Source organism: Aythya ferina, assembly GCF_964211825.1.
Source record: "Aythya ferina genome assembly, contig: HAP1_SCAFFOLD_182, whole genome shotgun sequence".
Lineage (NCBI taxonomy): Eukaryota > Metazoa > Chordata > Aves > Anseriformes > Anatidae > Aythya > Aythya ferina.
In genome coordinates, this window is record NW_028181348.1 from 61133 (window position 1) to 77956 (window position 16824).

The 16824-nt window shown below is 45.3% G+C and overlaps 1 protein-coding gene and 1 pseudogene across 4 annotated transcripts in view; both read left to right on the forward strand.

The window, feature by feature from the left end:
* The window catches only part of LOC311428907 (zinc finger CCCH domain-containing protein 11A-like), a 42310-nt gene that overhangs the window by 4361 nt on the left and 21125 nt on the right, over positions 1-16824 (forward strand). Inside the window, exons 1-2 of one of the 3 annotated variants that reach the window (XM_084540131.1) lie at positions 14418-14732; positions 15259-16605. The exons of the other annotated variants lie outside the window; for them this stretch is intronic. The gene's annotated coding sequence lies outside the window, so the exon portion shown is untranslated. Of the gene's footprint in view, positions 1-14417; positions 14733-15258; positions 16606-16824 lie in introns of those variants that run through there. 3 annotated transcript variants of the gene reach the window in all.
* Positions 1835-14000, forward strand: LOC311428906 (zinc finger CCCH domain-containing protein 11A-like; annotated as a pseudogene). Its single transcript, XR_014698928.1, has 16 exons — positions 1835-1906; positions 3442-3561; positions 4341-4464; positions 4895-5097; positions 5691-5810; positions 6316-6396; positions 6691-6801; positions 7534-7596; positions 7863-7964; positions 8168-8233; positions 8753-9133; positions 9470-9546; positions 10236-10428; positions 11069-11238; positions 11653-11714; positions 12259-14000. The product of XR_014698928.1 is annotated as a zinc finger CCCH domain-containing protein 11A-like (transcript).

Here is a 16824-nt window from a genome sequence, read left to right on the forward strand (position 1 = left end):
TGCAGCCGGGGTGATGCTGGGTGATTAAAAAGCAGGGGCAGAACAAGGAGTTTCTAGTGTTTGTTCTTGCTTGTCATCCGACTCTCCACTTCCACTGTTCTTTAAAAAAACAAACAAACAAACAAACAAAAAAAAAAAAAACAAGCAAGGGGTAAGCATCTTAATATCTTTATTATAAATGGAAGGCACAAAAGAGGCCAGCAAGAGAGACTGTCCAAGAGAAATGCTTTGTGCTTTATAAACAAACAAGGCAGTACCCTTAGGTGGGTGTGATAATCCTCCTCTAATGCGTTTTTGGGGTGCAAAAATAGATTTGTTCCTTTCTTGCTCTTCTCTGCAGGACAAAGGCAGAATAGGCACTGCAAAGTTCGACCAGGGAGGTCAGTTTATTCCGTACTGAGAAAGACAAGCCTGTAAAACAAACTAGACAGATTTTCTTTGTACTATTCATCTTCCTTCAGCAAAGGCAAAGCTTATGACACTTGTTGGTGTGTATTTCCAGACCCCCAGCTACTGGCACTGTAGCGCATCTCTAATTCTTTGGTACAAAAGGTTCAAAATCTCTTAATGCAAAAATTTTACCAGCACCCTGGAGCAAAAAAAAGAAATCTAAAACCCTTACCAACTTCTATTACAGACCTGCTGAGTGCACCAGAGTTACTCATTTTTATTCAGGCTTTCAGGGGCAACTTCAGTTGGTTTAGTGCTTGGATTGCTCTGTTAGCAGATGTCAGTTTAAAAAAAAAAAAAGCTTTTGAGGTCCTTTTTAAAATGAGACTGCTTTTTTGGAATTTGGAATACTGCAAGGTATCGTTGGTTTTGCTTTCTTCCCATTCCTTAGACCAGATCCATTCAGATTCTGAACAGCGTTCCCGGTCTGTTCAGGAAAATGGAAGGCAACAAGCAAAATGATGAGCTCCTTGGGCAGTCAAAAGAGCTAAATCTGGAGAGTGTTTTGAGTCAAACTTCCATGCTAAGGAGCACCAGTAATTGTTAGAAGTAGCTGCAGAGGAACCTGCATGGCACTGGGTGTGTTTCTGAAGGTGCTAAAGGTCCGAAGTGACGATTCCTATCCATACTAAAGAAGAGAAGGAAACCTTGCACTTAACTACTGTTTTTATTCCCTTTGTCCAGCAGTCAAAAGCAGTAACTAATATGAGAACCCAACTTTTCCTCTCTTTATTTTAGATTTGGGAAAATTCCCTGCCAAAACAATATTTCCTGGAAAATTCACTAGTGTTTGTGTGAGTAAAAGCTTCCAACCTTTTATTATTAATTGGTAAGAACTATTTCATCCACTTTTGTCCAGAAGAGTCAGAAATAATTTGCACAGAAATGTGCAGCGTTTTATTGAAAGGATTCAGAATCACTCTAATTTGAACTGGTTGCAGGTTTTGTGACATTTAGTGTCTTTAAAAAAAAAAATAATCAAAATTTCTAGCTTCATATCAGAAAAAAAGAAAAGAAAATGCTTGTGGCTAAATAAAATCTGTTGCAGCTCTGCTCATCGAAAACTCATTGGCTGTTAAATTGGACCTAAGTCGTCTTCTCTAACCTTTCATGATCCTGCAGCAATGGATGATGATGGATATATGGATTAGGGAACAGCACGTGATGGCAAACCTGTGGTATTTGCTACAGCGCAGAAAGAAAAACCAAATTGCTTCCAAAAAATCAAAGTAATTCAAAATCCTTGGTATCATGCAGCCGTGCCACTGGCAAAGTGAGCATTCCCCTGTCTCTCAAAGCTTGCTGTACCCTTGATCTGCTGTCTTGCTGCTGTTAATTGATTGCAACTCTACGTGTCTGATCAGGGCTACGAGTTGTTCTCGATATGGAGATCATACAACATCTACTGTGCACGCTTGTGTGCATAGATATGTTTATCCTGTATGCATGTACATCCGTATGCATATTTGTGTGCTGGCCCCCAGATCCCTCATGTTACAAAGCATCGGCCTCGAAGGCATACTCATCAAAATCTTTTGTAGAGCCTCCATTTTTTTCTAGTTCCCTCAAAATGAGAGAATTTTTACGCGCTCTCTGTGTCGAAAAGGCAAAAATTCTGATTTTCACTGTCGCTCTCGCTAACTTTCTCTCACTCCCTCCTCGTGTGTGTATAAACACAGATGTGTGTATGCGTATGCACATCTGTGGATTTAGATGCACTGGTATGTTTTTTGCTGTACAGGTAATAAAGACGGGGAAAGGTTTTTGTGTTTTCTTAATAGGTGAAGAAATCTTGAAGACCAGAGATTGGAACATGCTGAATTTTAAATTAAAAAAAAAAAAAAAAAAAAGTTAAATTGTCCGGCTGTGGAAGATGGAGCCTCATTTTTGCAGCCACTTTGAATCACGAGTTCATCTCTAAATGCACTGGTTTTTTTTTGTTTTTGTTTTGTTTTGGTTTTTGTTTTTTATTTTTTTGAAGAGCTAACTAACCCTGGCTGCATCCAGTCTGAGAGAGCATTCAAATGGACTTGCTTCCTCTCTTAGTTATAAGCTGTTTAAAAGCGCATCCTATGTTTGAATTGTGGATGAGAGGTTCCCTTGGCAAAGTGAGGAGGAAAATTCTTCCTACCCCTTTATTATTAATTCACGGATTCAGTCTTGGTTCGGCCTACAGGAGCAGTTAACTGGAAGCCTTTGAAGATCGATAACTTTGCTGAGGTTGTCCAGGTAGGTGAAATCGAAGACCCACAGGGCCTGGAACGTGCTGTTTAATGCGTCCTAACTGTGTTCTAGAGAAGTTATTTGTAGCCATAGTTGATTATTGACTTTCACGTATCATCAGGTGGTTTTTTAAGGAGTGACTCCGTTTTCAGGCTTCCAGATGTGCTCCAGGTCATATTATTGAGGATGTGGAAGAGAACGCTTGCTGACAAAGCTCCTGGCAGCTTTACAGAACTTTAATATTTAGTTAGTTCATGTAACAGCTGATTTCAAGGCTTTGCTCTCTTTGAGAGACTGATAACTTGATTTGATTAACTGAAGAAAGCTGGAAAAATGTCCGTTCGTCATTATTTTTCACTTGTTACTTTCTTTCGGGTTACTTTTAAAAAGAAGATTTCACCGATCACAAGCCAGTAGAAGACTTTCAGCCCAAGCAAGGGTGAAGACAGCTCTCTCCAAGAGCAGAGGAAGTCCCTGTGGAGAGAACCCGAGCTTGTTAGCAGAACTCGTCGGCATGTCTAAACAAGGAGACGATTGCTACTTCTATTTCTATTCTACCTGTAGCAAGGTATGGCTGGTTTTCCTTTGCCTTGCTTTTTTTTCCTTTTTTTTTCAGGAAGGAGTAGATTAGGAGGAGGAAGCACACTGGTCTTTGGTTAACTTGAGAACCAGATAGATTGCGAATTCAGTTGTAGCAACATGAGGCAGCAGCATGGCCATTTTTGAGGCTGTACTCTATTTTCCTTGTTGGTTTCCTTTTGGTTCCAGGGAGACAAATGTGCGTACCGCCACTGCGAAGCTGCTCTGGGCAATGAGACGGTCTGCAAGCTGTGGCAGGAGGGTCGTTGTTTCAGGAATGTCTGCCGATTCAGACACATGGAAATTGACGTGAGTGCCTAACAATGTGTTCTCAAAATAAATCCACAAAAGCATTTTTCAGTGCCGTAGGTGTACTGATTGTGCTTTTGCAGGATAGATTTGTTTGCTTCAAAATCATACTGGTTTCTGTTACCAAGAGAGGGGGTGGGAGGAAGCAGAGGGAAATAAAATCAATGCCTTAGGTATGTCTTAGCAAGATATTTGTTTATTTTTTTTTATTAGATGCTGACAGTTTTCTCAAGAGATGCAGAATAGCTGTTAAATAGACTGCTAAAACCTGCTGGAGCAGGGGGGTAATAAACAGGCTGTTCTATCCTCATGGGAGCAGGCTTGATAATGAACTATCAGGTGTCTTCTGACCCACAGTCCTTCAGATAACGCTGTTGTAGCTGCCTGGGGTAGGAAGTGGGGAAAGTTAAAGGTGCAGCAGAACTAAGTGTCCAAGAAGTAGTTCTAGACAGGGTTAGCCTAGGCAATTTCAGATGTTCTTTTTCCCTCTGAATAATCCTAGTATAATCCTAGGTGTATTAGTTTAAGCCACCCTCAACTGATGTCTGAGAGTGCCTGTCTTCTCAAACTGAGTGATGACCAAACTAAATGTGCATAGTGGTTACAGCTTATGCAAACTTTGTGAATATGCCCAGAAATACTACACTTAACTGAGAAACTGACCTTTGGAATGATGTTTCAGCACTGTGTTGTGACAGCTGTCACGATCTGGAGCTGTGCATCTCTTTGCAAGCCTCAGGTGCATGTTATCACAAGCTTTTCTTTCTGTCTGTCTTCAGAAAAAGCGCAGTGAGATTCCTTGCTACTGGGAGAACCAGCCGGGAGGCTGTCAGAAAGCCAACTGTGCTTTTCATCATGCAAAGGGACGTTACATCGATGGACAGTTCTTACCACCAAGCAAGAGTGAGTTTAGGTCCTTTTTCTTTAAGCGCTGAAGAATTAATTTTGAGTAGTACTTAGTGGGTGCCAATCCTGTAGGGGGCGTCAGGTAACTGTTCATTTGTGAGGGCAGGAAAAGGTCTGCAGTCATAGGTGTACTGCACCGAGTGTACTGCTGGTGTTTGTTTTCTGCTTTCGTGCTCAGCTTCTCTTTGCTTAGTGTGATGTTTGCCTTGCAGTTTGCTTCCTGTTGTTTCCTCTTTTGCTGGGTGGTAGGGAGATGTGTTGTTGTTGGAAGGGAAGTCATTGTTCACGGCGTAAGCAGTGATGGGATGGGCAAAAGGAGATGCTGAACTCGTTGTCTGTGCGGGTTATCTGCCTTTGCTACCATCTCTTTGCATTGTGGTCAAAGTTTTAAACTGCCATATTACCGATGATCCTCGTCTTCCTCTAGCTACACTGCCAAGTCCGCCTGAGTGCGCGGACGATGATCTGAAAGTGGCTCAGATGTCACTGCAGCAAAACAAACTTTCTGTCCAGTCAAATCCCTCTCCACAGCTAAGGGGGTGACGAAAGTGGAAAACTCTGAAAATGTCCCAAGCCCTACACACCCTCCAGTTGTAATCAGTGCTGCAGATGATGATGAAGATGATGATGGTGAGCATGTTTTGGTTCTTGGAAGGAATTTGTGCTGTAAATGATTGTGTAAATCTTTGGTTCTTGAAGGAATCTGTGCTGTAAATGAATGTGTTAAATCTTCGGTTCTTGAAGGAATCTGTGCTGTAAATGAATGTATAAATCACAGATGACCTGAGGTCTGACTAGCAATAGGGCAGGCAGTCTGGCCAGGTCACTGGTGGCTTTGTCTGGCAGTCGGTGGACAGAACCTGAAACGTTGGAGGAAAGCTTAGAACCACTCCTGGCTTTAGCTGGTCTTTTGTGTAAAGTTCTATATGAAACTAGGAAGGAAATTTCTTTTTTCTGTCTGAAGAGCAATGTGTTGTGTAGTAGTTAAAGCTGCAGAGAGAATCTAGAGTCCTAGATGTTTTGTCCTAGTGTATTCTACTTAGGAGTTCATCAGGTCAGTGTAGCTGTTTAAAAACAAACAAACAAAACAAAACAAAACAAAAAAAAACACAAAACAGCAACAAAGTTTTTTATATGAACCATGGGCTGAAGTGTCACTGCATGAGCTACGTAATCATGACCAATCTGGTCTATGCATAACTGAATCGATTTTTCCCCTTCAGACCAACTTTCTGAGGAAGGAGAAGAAACTAAAACTCCCATCCAGCATCCAGCTGCGGAAGGCAAAAATGGATTACGGGTGATTTCCACTCGGAAAGGCAGTTCTATTACTACTAAACAAGGTATGCCAGCACCTTAGTAGGATAAATCAGAAGAACTTGACAGTTAACTCAAAAGCAGTGTGGTGTAAAAACACAACAAAATGTAGGGGTGCTGAATGGAGTCGGTTATTTCCATGATCTCATTTCTGCCATTAATACCATCATGTGCCCATTGGGTCAGAAAGGTGAACTCCTTTTCTTTACTTTTGGAGAACAAAACAGGGCCACAGCATGGAGTTTAAATGGCTGCACGTGCAGCCTTGCAACCACTGTTGATAAGCCATATCTAACAATAGAGGGATCTAATATCGTGTAAATGGATTAAAATTAAAACTACATTTTGAACCCTGAAGGATGAAAGGAGGGGCAAAATGCCATTGGTTCTATGGCTCTTTCACTTGTGAGGAGTGTTGACAGGCTTTATTCGAAATACTTCAGAAAGTTCCTGAGCGCTAAGAAGCCTGAGGACCTGTGGTCCTCAGTGAGTGCCTCTAAGCCTGTCTCATGAACTGTTTCCTGTTTTCAGAGGGCAATCTGAATTTTGGAATAAAAACACTTGAGGAAATCAAATGGCAGAAGATGAAGGAAAAAAATAAGAGACACGGTGGTGAGTTAATATTCCCTACTTTCTTATCCTGTTCACGGCAGGTGATGGTGACTGGGAGCTGCTTGAGGGACAGACTTCCATTTTTAGCTGGGGGCATAAAGCAACCTGATTCTCAGCCAGCTGGTATTCTAAATGGGAGTTCAAAGGGCAACCAGAGGCAAATTAGTCACCTCTCTTCTTTACATGCTCTGCTTGCTGTATTTTTGACAGTAACAAGTCATTTAAAGTTTTTTGTTCTTTGTGATAGTTTTTTATGTTGGGTAAACTTCCTTATGTTTTGGTTGCTCTGAACAGAAGGTTCTTCAAGATCGTCTCTTCGTCCCGTTGATTCTATGATTTTTCCTGCTCCAGAAGAGGAAAATGTCCGGACAGTGGTGAGAACTGTGACAGTGTCTTCCAAGAAAGGTAATAATGAATGCTTTTGTTTTGATTTCATTACTCCTAAACTGGAGGGTTAAGCAATACTTAAAACAATTCACCCATGTTAGCCTTCTGGTGCTGCCTTCTGTTCAAAACGTGCTTTTATGCTTAAAGTCCCTGGTTGTACTGGAAAGATTTGGTGCTCAGGTTAAGTGCAGCGGCAGGAGAAAAAAAAAAAAGTGTCAGTATGCAAATAGGGGGGTAACTGAAAACCAGAAGAGTAACGAGAAGAGCGAGCTGTAGAAGCCAGTGCTATATAAGAAGCAATTTCTGAAGCATTAAAGAGGCGTACAGTGGCAGGTGTGGACGCAGTATGACAGGAGTTTGTATATAAATTGTTTAGAGCTGTGCAAATGCCTTTTAAAGGGAAAAAAGTGTGGAAGTACTTTTACTCGTAGACATTCACCTTAGAAAGGAATATTTCTCAGCATTTGTACCTAAGAATATTCTGCTTGCTTATGCAGCTTTGTTCTGCACAAAGTATAGGTGTCAAGCAGACTCAGATTGACTCTCTACTATCTCAGCTGGAATTTGAAGCAAGCACTGAGACTATTAATATTTTTTTTCTATGTTAATTGTAGTTAAAATATGAGTTTATGTGGTTTAGCTGTCAAAAGAGTGTCTGACTGGGGTTTTTTGGACATGGGCTAACAGGATACTATTTCTGTTGGCTACTGGTTTCTGTGAAATAGAAAAAAAAATTCCCTTTTGTTTTAGGGGAGGAACCTGTGGTTCGAGTAGATCTTGCTGATAGACAAGGAAAACGGAAAGCCTCTGCAGGTAAGAACTTTTTACGAGCTGTTACGTAGGTGCTGCCTTCTATATATGACTGCATTAAAGAGTATTTGTGATGTATGAAAGGAAAATACATTGCAGTGGAGATCTGTGTTGACGGCAGAAATGGCAAATAAATAAATAAATAAATCATTTAGCAGCTGAAAGGCAATTCTATGAAAATATGCTTGAAAAAGAGAAGCTTATTGTTGACTGTTCTCAAACCTTCCTGCAAAGAAAAGTTCTTACAATATTCCTTGTTTTCTCTGAAGATGATGTAAGCAGCCTTCCAGTGAAGCGCAGCCTTGCTGAAAGGCTGGGGAAGAAGGTAGAGGCTCCGGGAAATGCTGACAAAGCACCCAAGAGAGAGACAGGTACTAAACGGGCATCTGGATTGGATTCCTGGGTTTCGTATTTAGTCTTTCTGTTTGTCCTTTTCCAGTGATGTTTCTTTTTGCATGTTGGCTGAGGTCGTAATCACTGGGATTCAAAGTCACCTTTCCTGTCTTGTTTTGAAATGTGAACCTGAAGTTGACATTATGCAGCCTCCCTAATTCGTTCTTTTTCTGTTTTGCAGTTCGAGTTCCCAAGTCTCTGAAGGACAGGCTGGGATTACCTCCTAAGCAGACCAGTACTGAGAGAGGTAACAGCTAGATATTAAATATGCTTTCTCCTCCTTCCTTTCCACGAACTTGGACTGCTTTCATACATCCCTACAAACTAATTTAAACGAAAACAAAGAACTGACGCCTCTTGCTTGAGTGCTGAAGCTCTTCTGACAGCCACTATCAGAACTCTGGCTCTAGGTGTGTGTTTATTTTCTACTTGTGCCTTGTCGAGGTTTTTAGCTGCTTCTGTGAACCGTTACGTACAATTAGAATAGAACCACTGCCAGGAGCAGGAATTTGAAATGCAGTCTGAAAAAGTAATAAAGTAAAGCAGCATTTCTGTGTAGCAGTTCTCTCTGGATAGGGCTGGTCTTCAAAATACAAGTGGCTCAGAGGAGGAGGAGAATGTTGTTCTAAGGATATTGTTCTAAGATGCATTATTGGGAACGCTCAAGATGAGTTTTCCTTAGTGCTCTGACAAATTTTGGAGACTTAAAATATTGCTGGACTCTCTTTAAATGTTGGTGCTTCTCCTCATTTCTTGATGATGACAGGGAAGGCTGCCAAGCCGATGGGAGAGATCCATGTGAAAACACTGGAGGAAATCCGTCGTGAGAAAGCTCTTCAGAGACGCGAAACTCAAGCCAAAGCCGAGGCTGAAGGGCATGGTAAAACTGAAGATTCCAGCGCAGGGGCAAGAGCTGCTCGTGCAGGTCGCATCCAAACTTTCTCTGAAGCCTTGTCTGAAAAAAAGAATAATCGCTTGGTAGAAGAGAAGAAAAAAGCAGGAGAATGCCATAGCAAGAGCAAAATTCAGGGTGAGTCCAAGAAGCAGCTCGCTCTGTCCGGGCCCAGCAAAGGGCAGGCGAAGGAGCCGGCAGGAAAAGTCAAGCCGGAAGGAGAAGTGCGTGTTAAAACCTTGGAAGAAATAAAGCGTGAGAAAGCTCTGCGGATGCAGCAGAGTGAAGGAGATGTGCCAGCTCCCTCAGCACAACCCGGACCTGCCCCAGCAGAGCAGAAATCTGTATGGAGCACAAAACTAACAGGTAATAAGATGCTTTAATGCCTGCCCCAGTGAGGTGCTTCCCATATTGAGCAAGTTCAGTTTGCTCAGGATCTGCTTCATGGATAAATGCTGAATGGCTTGCACATTGTAGCCTTTCTCTCTCTCTCTCTCATGGGACACAAGGAAATAAATGCACAAAGGAAACAAGTACCCAGCTTTCTTTATTTCTGCCGTTGACAAAACTTTTTTTTGTCTTTTTTTAAAGCACCTGAAAAAGAAGAAAAGAAGACAGTGGAATTGAACCGGCCTTTTCCTAAACTTTCCTCTGGACCTGATGTACAGGTGAGTCCTCTGTGAAGACACACATCCATTCGTACAATTTCTGATAATTCTGACAAGTTTTGTTACTCACCGTGTGCCACCCTCTTGAGTGTGTTCTTACCCTTCAGCAGCTGGTAGGAGCTGCAGTGCAGTCTAAATCCTATCGCCAGCAGCATTTCCAGACAGCTCTGTAATCCTCAAACTTGGAATCAGTCTGTCTATACCACAGCAACAAAGAAACCGTGTTAGCACCAGCTGAAATCTACACAGTTAACGTGGAGGGAATTCTTTTTGTTCTTACTGACTTGATCTGTCAGACATGAAGGATTTAATACAGAAGGCCAGAGTTCTGTGTTCAAGGAAATCAATCTGTCAGTGGATACTGTATAGGGGAACTTGTATGACTTTCTGCTGCTTAAAAAGAATGTGATAAATAGATGTACAGCAGAACACCCTAGCTGTTTAAAGAAGCTTGCCATAGTGGATATTGCAGATATGTGAGACTGTGTCCGTAGTAAAGCATGGCTCTTGTTACAGGCAGAATTTTATGGAGAAAAAAAAAACACAACAGTAACCTGAACAATATTAATATGCTGTTCCACATCAAGACCATTTTGGAGGGATTGCTGATCAGATTTTCTTAACGAAATCTCCACGGATTTTTTTTTTTTTTTTTGTCCTATTCATGCACTCCTTTTCTTTCCTTCTAGCCCACTCAGCAGAGTGGAACTCGTAAATGTCCAGAGAAGAGCTTTGAAGAGAGACGGTGGGAGAAGTGGCAACAGAGAAAACAACAAGAGAAGCTTCGGCAGGAGGAAGCTGCTGTCAAATCTACTGCTGGCTTCTTTAATACTGAACCAGCAGGGAAAGTGGCAGCTCAATTTCAGGGCCAGGAAGCTAAAAGTAAGTGTTGAAGGTTAAGAGTTACTTAGGTTGTCTTCTGAAATACAGACAGAAGATGACAATTCTCATGCTGTAACTCTGGCTGGGTGCATTTTGCCACGCAGTGCTACGAAGCGAAGGGTGTACTTTCTTTTTCTTAGTTTGTTTCTTTTCCTGCCAGCCAGATGTTAGGTAAGGAACGGGAGACTAGAAAATGACACTACAAATGTGGACTTTGTAGAACAACTTAACTGTGGGACATCACTGCAAGGGAGAGGAAGCTGGTACAACAGTTGCATACACTCTTGTCCTACTATAACTGCTGCTTTTTCCTTTCCTAGCGGGAGCAGGACTTTAAATATAAAAGCTGTCTATATTTGTGAACCTAGCTTGCACTTAGGATTGCTATGTGTCTGAGGTTTCCCTTGTCCTGGATTATTATTTACTGTAGCTCTTCGGTTTCTTTGTTCCTTTGTATGGATTGTTGGTAGACAGAGTTTCCTATGTGGAAAAGATTCCTGAGAATCCAGGCAATGGCGGTGTAATTGTGCTGGCCAAATGCATTTAAGTGTGTAGAAGGACTGTGGAAATGATTAAGAGAACCTGGATTTTTCCTGAGGCAGAGCAAGACTGTATCAGTTCTCTCTTCCTTTTACTCTAGCCAACTTTATGACACCTGCGAAGCCTTCGCGTGGGAAAGTCACTTTCCCCAAGAAGAAGGCACTGAAACGTAAGGCACCTGGGAGTTATCCCTCTGCCATAGCAGCTGTGGAACTACAGACTGCCTTTGATGCTGACATGATGGGACCTCCAGCCAGAAAAGCAGCCATGGTAAGGCCAGGGGCTAATGCAGCGATGGATCCCTTGTTAAATTTCTACCCTCCTCTATTTGAAAAGGTGGAAAACTCAAACGTTCTGCAGGCCTTCTGTTTCCTTTGAAATCCAGTAGCTGTCTCCAGGATGCTTGTAGAACCCTTCTGTATTTATGAGATGAATGGCACTCTTTAACCGGTACTCTGATGCTGTGATTTCTCTGGTGTGGGGGATTTTGTCCATTAATGCCATGTTCTTAAAAGACACAAGATCATGAGTAACCTCCAGGTGAATGTGAACTTTCTTCAGGAGCACCTTGGTTTTGTATTTTGGCCACGGCTCCGCAATGCCAGAGGAGAAGCAGTGTGGAGGAAAAAGCTATTAAGGAATCTTTTACCCATGTGTCATAAATACTGTTTTGCTGCTTTCTAGGGTGTTTCAGACGTGCCGGAGCACGTCCCAGCCATCAGACTTGAAGAAAATCCCCCAAACAGGTGACAACCCCAACTTGTTCTTTTTCTTAATCAGTGTATATCCCCAGGGAAACATAAGTTCTGTCACATGTGGGAAAAAATGAGGGTTCTGAGATAATTAAAGCCCAAATCCATCAAAGGAATAAGTCACCTGAAACCACTTTCTAGCAGCTAGCAGGATTGCTTAATTAGGCTTTCTTGAAATGCTGCAAGTCAGCACAGCTTTCCGGTGACTTCTTGGGTTGTCTGAATACCTGAACGAGGATGAGGTGAAGTTCTACTTCCTCGTGAGGTGATAGATGATGAGTAGTGTCCTCTGCCTTTTGGTCCTCAAGAATGCCACCTCAACTCCAGGTGCCCTGGCTTCACAGATAAACCCCCAGACTGAAAAATGTACCTGGTAACGCATCGGGCTCTAAATGTAGCCCTGGGTTGATTGATAACAATCCCTGTGTAAGATTGAAGCGTAGGAGGGCTTGCCTACAGTTTTAAGAGCCGGTTTGCAGGAAAGGGATTTCCCGTTAAGAAATGGCATATCCTGATTGTTCTTTCTTGCTCTCCCAAGACCTGAAGTGCGTCTTGGAAGCCCGGAAAGATTTGAGGAGCAGATGGAGATGGATCTCGAGACCTCGACCTCAGCTTCTTCCCAGCTAGAAGAGGCATGGACACGCCGGCTGAGTTCCACAGGGAACGCGCCCTTATCTGCGGATGAAGATTTTGAGAAGCTACTTTGGGAAATCTCAGGAGGCAGACTGGAAGCCGAAATCGACTTAGACCCAGGGAAGGACGAGGATGACCTCCTCCTTGAACTCTCCGAGATGATTGACAGTTGAACTGCATAGTCCTATGGTAGAATTAAAAAAAAAAAAAAAATTAAAACTGTTCTTCTTGTTAGATACCCTGAGGTGATCCTTTTTCTAACTGAGGCTTTGCAATGAGACTTAAAGCACGGTCCGAAGTGGTAGAAATTGGCAGGATCTGCGCTCAGTTGTCCTAAATTTCCCTGCTGGTCAGAGTTAAGGTCTTGTGCATCCGTTCTGTAACTATAGGTGGTTACCTTCGATATCGAGAGGACAAAGCACTTCTTTTGGCACAGAAAGTTCTCCATTGGCACGCCATGGTGGCTGCAAATCGATCTTCTGATGGAGCGATGCTCTGAAGGCTTAAACGTAAAGCTTCTTCCTTCCTCCGCCCTTGGCACAACTCGATGTTGGGCACATTGTGAAGCTTCGGTGTTCTGATTTCTCGGACAGTTGATAGCCAAATCCTGGAGTTACTATGTCAACTCTTGACTTTTACTCGTGTATGCCATTGTTTTGACTGTACCCGTGTCAGATGATGAAGCTGTAGGGGTGGGAGGGAGCAGAATCGTTATTCCAGTGTGTTGTGGACCAAACTTGCTGCCAGGAGTGGGGGTGGGGGTCAGCCCACCCAGCCTTCCTTTCAATTATCAGGGAGGATCAAATGGTGAAAAGCAGCAGCTCTGCCATGCGGCTCCGCTACCCCCACTCCCTTCTCTTGTGCTGTACCAAAGTTCCCCCAGGCTTTGGTTGGTGCTTTTTGCCTGTGTGAGGACTCCGGGGTGAGCAGTCGGGACTCTGCCACAGTCACAGGGTCGATGAAGGGTTGTTTAAGTGCCTCTTGGTTTTAAAACTTGCTCCCCTGAGCTGCTGGCTCTGCTGCCTGCTACAGCAAATGTTCGGGTGCCATCAGCATCGCGCTTGGGCATGGGCACTGACCCTGCGGAGGACAGAGCTGAGATTCGGGTGTATTGTGTACCCTGCCACCAGCCATCGTTTTTTTTCCCCTAGCAGGTCAATTTTGAATTATTTTCCGAACTTTTCGCGGCACGGTAGGCTCTTCCCGCTATGATTTGTGAAGCTGTGGGGGCCCTCAGGCATTTGCTGCTGGCAGAGGAAAAGCGCTTGTCGAATTTGTTGTAAATACTTAATGTTTGGACAAAACCACGCGTCTCTGTGTGTGTGTGTGTGTGTGTGTGTGTGCTGTGACGCCCCGGCCCCACCAGGGAAAACCTCCGCGGACGAAACTGCTGCTGGAGCTCACGCAGGCCTTCATCGTGCCAAAGGACTTCACGGGGACTTCTGCCAGCTCAGTAATGGGGGAGAAAAAGCAAAATCAGGAGGAGGAGAGCTCAGAGACTGCACCCACCTGCCCTCGCTTTCCCTTCACCCCAAGCCCTGTTCTACCATCAGCCTTCGCCTCTTCTGCCTGCGGTGCTGGGAGCAGGAGCGGCGAGGTGGCGGCAGCCACGGCGTACCGCGAGCAGGACCAGAAGGTGCAGAAGGTGATTGTGCAGCCCATCGTATCCTTCCTGCGGCTGGGGGTGCCAGGGAGGTGGGTGGGGGGCGGCTCGGACCTCAGGGGTCTCGGATCTGGGGTCCTGGGGGCTCAGCCCGGGCCTTGAGGCCTTGTCGCGGGGCCCTGAGGCCTCGCTGTGGGGTTTGGGGCCTTGTCCCGAGCCCGGAACTGTCGTCCCCGTGCTGAGCCCTTAACGCAGCGCCCCAGAACCTCATCTTCCGCTACCTGCAGAACGTGAGTACCGCGGGGAGGGGGCGGGGATGGGGATTTGGGAGGTGTGGGGGGAGTGGGGAGGGTCTGGGGATTCCCCTCGGTGAGTTTTCGGCTCCTGGCCGTGTCCCGGGACGGGTTTGTGGGGGATGGAGAGCTGTGCGGCGTGCTGGTGGGCACAAGGAGCCCGGCGTTTCCCCCTCGTGTAGCCGGGCGTGCAGGGGTGTTCCCTTGTGACTGGAAACGTGTTCTTCACCAAACGTGTAGTATTCACCCGATGGTATAACGCTCAAATGTCAGATTGCTCATTGAAACTGCCCCTGAGAGTTGCTCCTCGGAGCGTTTGGGAGCTGTCGTGGCTGTGGCTAGCAGGTATTTCTGAACACATGAGAGAACAAAAGTGCTCAGTGTTTGTGGCCCGACTTACTCTCCTCCTTCGTTCTGCAGAGGTCGAGGATCCAGGTGTGGCTCTATGAGCAGGTGAACATGCAGATAGAAGGCTGCATCATCGTGAGTATCCGCACGTCCCCATGTTTCATCTTTCATTTTGCCTCATTCACAATCGTGTTTTTTGGTCAAGAAAAGTTATCACAAGGAAAAAAAGATTTGTACTTCTCTGCCCTTCCCCTCGCCCTGCCCTTCCCTCCTGCTCCTGAGCCCTTCGTCAGGCCTTGCTGGGCCCTCTGTCCGGCTGTCTGTCCATCCATCCGACCCTCTGGCCATCTGTCCCACCACCCTGCCCCGTCCCTGCCCTCTCCCTAAGGAAGCAAAGAGTCCCCGGGCTGCCTTCTTGGGGGGAGGGGGGGAAGTGGGGAGGTTCTGCTGAGAAAAAAATGAAAGATTTCCCCCTTAACGGGCACCTTGCGAGTTCTTTCGAGTTCCAACCTTCTGCCTTCCTTCCGTAGCAGTGCCTCTAAGGGGCGCGCTGTAAGGCAGCCCTCATCTGGCGCGTTGCTCCTCCATTCCCCCAAGGAACTGCCTTCAGGATCTGACTAACTCTGGATGCACCCGGTTGTCGCCTTAATTTCTCCTTTAGCTTGCTGAAAACAAGCCGGTTGGGTGACCTTTTGCGTTTCTCGCTTAAAATTTGGATCGAGGAGGTCTGTGTTTCCTTACGCTGATGTCCACGCTGAAGGTGCAGAAGGGTTCCGTGCTGTTGCTTGGGTCAGCCTTGTTGCCAGGTTCGGAATGTTTAGCCTACCGGTGCTTCAGTGCTGTTGGGCTGCACTCAGAGTGTGAGCTCTGGGCGTTATTTCTCAAATACTGCGTTATTTGAGCATACAGACCCGAGATATTCTGCGGAGAGGTGATTTAAGGCACATCAGAACCACCGCTGCGGCGTGTGCCAGCGTCGGACGCCCGTTCGAGTGATCGGGCGGAGCAGGTGAGTTGAATTTGGTGCTGGGTGGCGAGGTGGTGTTGGGGGAAGAGCTAGGCTAAGGAGAGCTTCCTCTTGCTCTGCCCCTTCCCATCTCAAATGGCCGCTTCCTGGGGAGATGGGTTCGTTGGGAGGTAAACTACAACGTTATAGTGAGGATGAGGAATCATCTTTAGTCCCGTAGGTATTTGCTGCCAGGCCGCAGCGTTGATTTCAGAAATTGTATTTAAAAAAGGGAAAAGAAAGGAAAGATGTATTCTTTAACATACTCTCTTTTCTCGGAGAGTAGATGGAGGAGCTTCAGCAGTGCCCTTCCTCCGGAAACGATTCCCAGTGTCTGCTAAGACACTGAGGAGGAAAATGGAGGAGAGCCACCCGATAGAAATAAAGGAAAGAAGGGGTCATGGATTAAGGGAAAAGCACTACTTAAAAAATTGGTGCTCTCTAAAAACGGGTTAAGGGTTTGGGACCTGCAGGTGCTGCCTACAGCTGTGTGCGTTGCAGTCGTGCCTGTTGCCACTGAGCAAAACGGGGAGAGCTGCTTTGTCGAACGCGGCGTGTTAAAGCATGTGCCACTGCCTGGAAGAAAAGCACGGACTTCCCTCGTGTGGGCCTTCTTCCCTAGCGATCTGTGGTTTACCTGATGGTTTCCCATAAGCTGAGAATGTTTAAAAGAAAAACAAACAAACAAACAAACAAACAAAAAAAAACACCAACGTTGAGAGTGGTGAGGCAGATCCTCACCTGGGGACTCAGAATCAGCGGTGACATCACCATGCGAAGCATTGTGTGCGCTTCGGGTCGGGGCTGCTGCGAGCCTCGCAGCGGGGAGGGAGAGCGGATCTGGGGTGCCTCTGTGTCAGCCCTCTGCCCTGGTGGCTTCGTGAGCACTGAGAGTTTGACTCCTGTGTTCCCAGCTTTCGCTTCCGCACCTGCGGTGTGGCAGAGCCAGCGAGCTGCTTCCTCAGCTGGAGGAGGAAGAGGAGTGACCTCAACATTGCCGAGGTAAAGCACAATTATTGAAAAGATTTGGCAAAGATGTGGGTTGTACCAGCATGGCTGCTGCAGCAGCAGCAGATCCTGGAGCATTGGAGAAGATAGAGAGGGGTTTCTTCATGAAAAGAATGCTGTTAAAAGTGTTTTCATGCCAGAAATTAGGATAAACGCCTCTGTTGTTTGACATCCTCTATTGAGCTGGCACATTGGCATTACAGCGTACCTGGC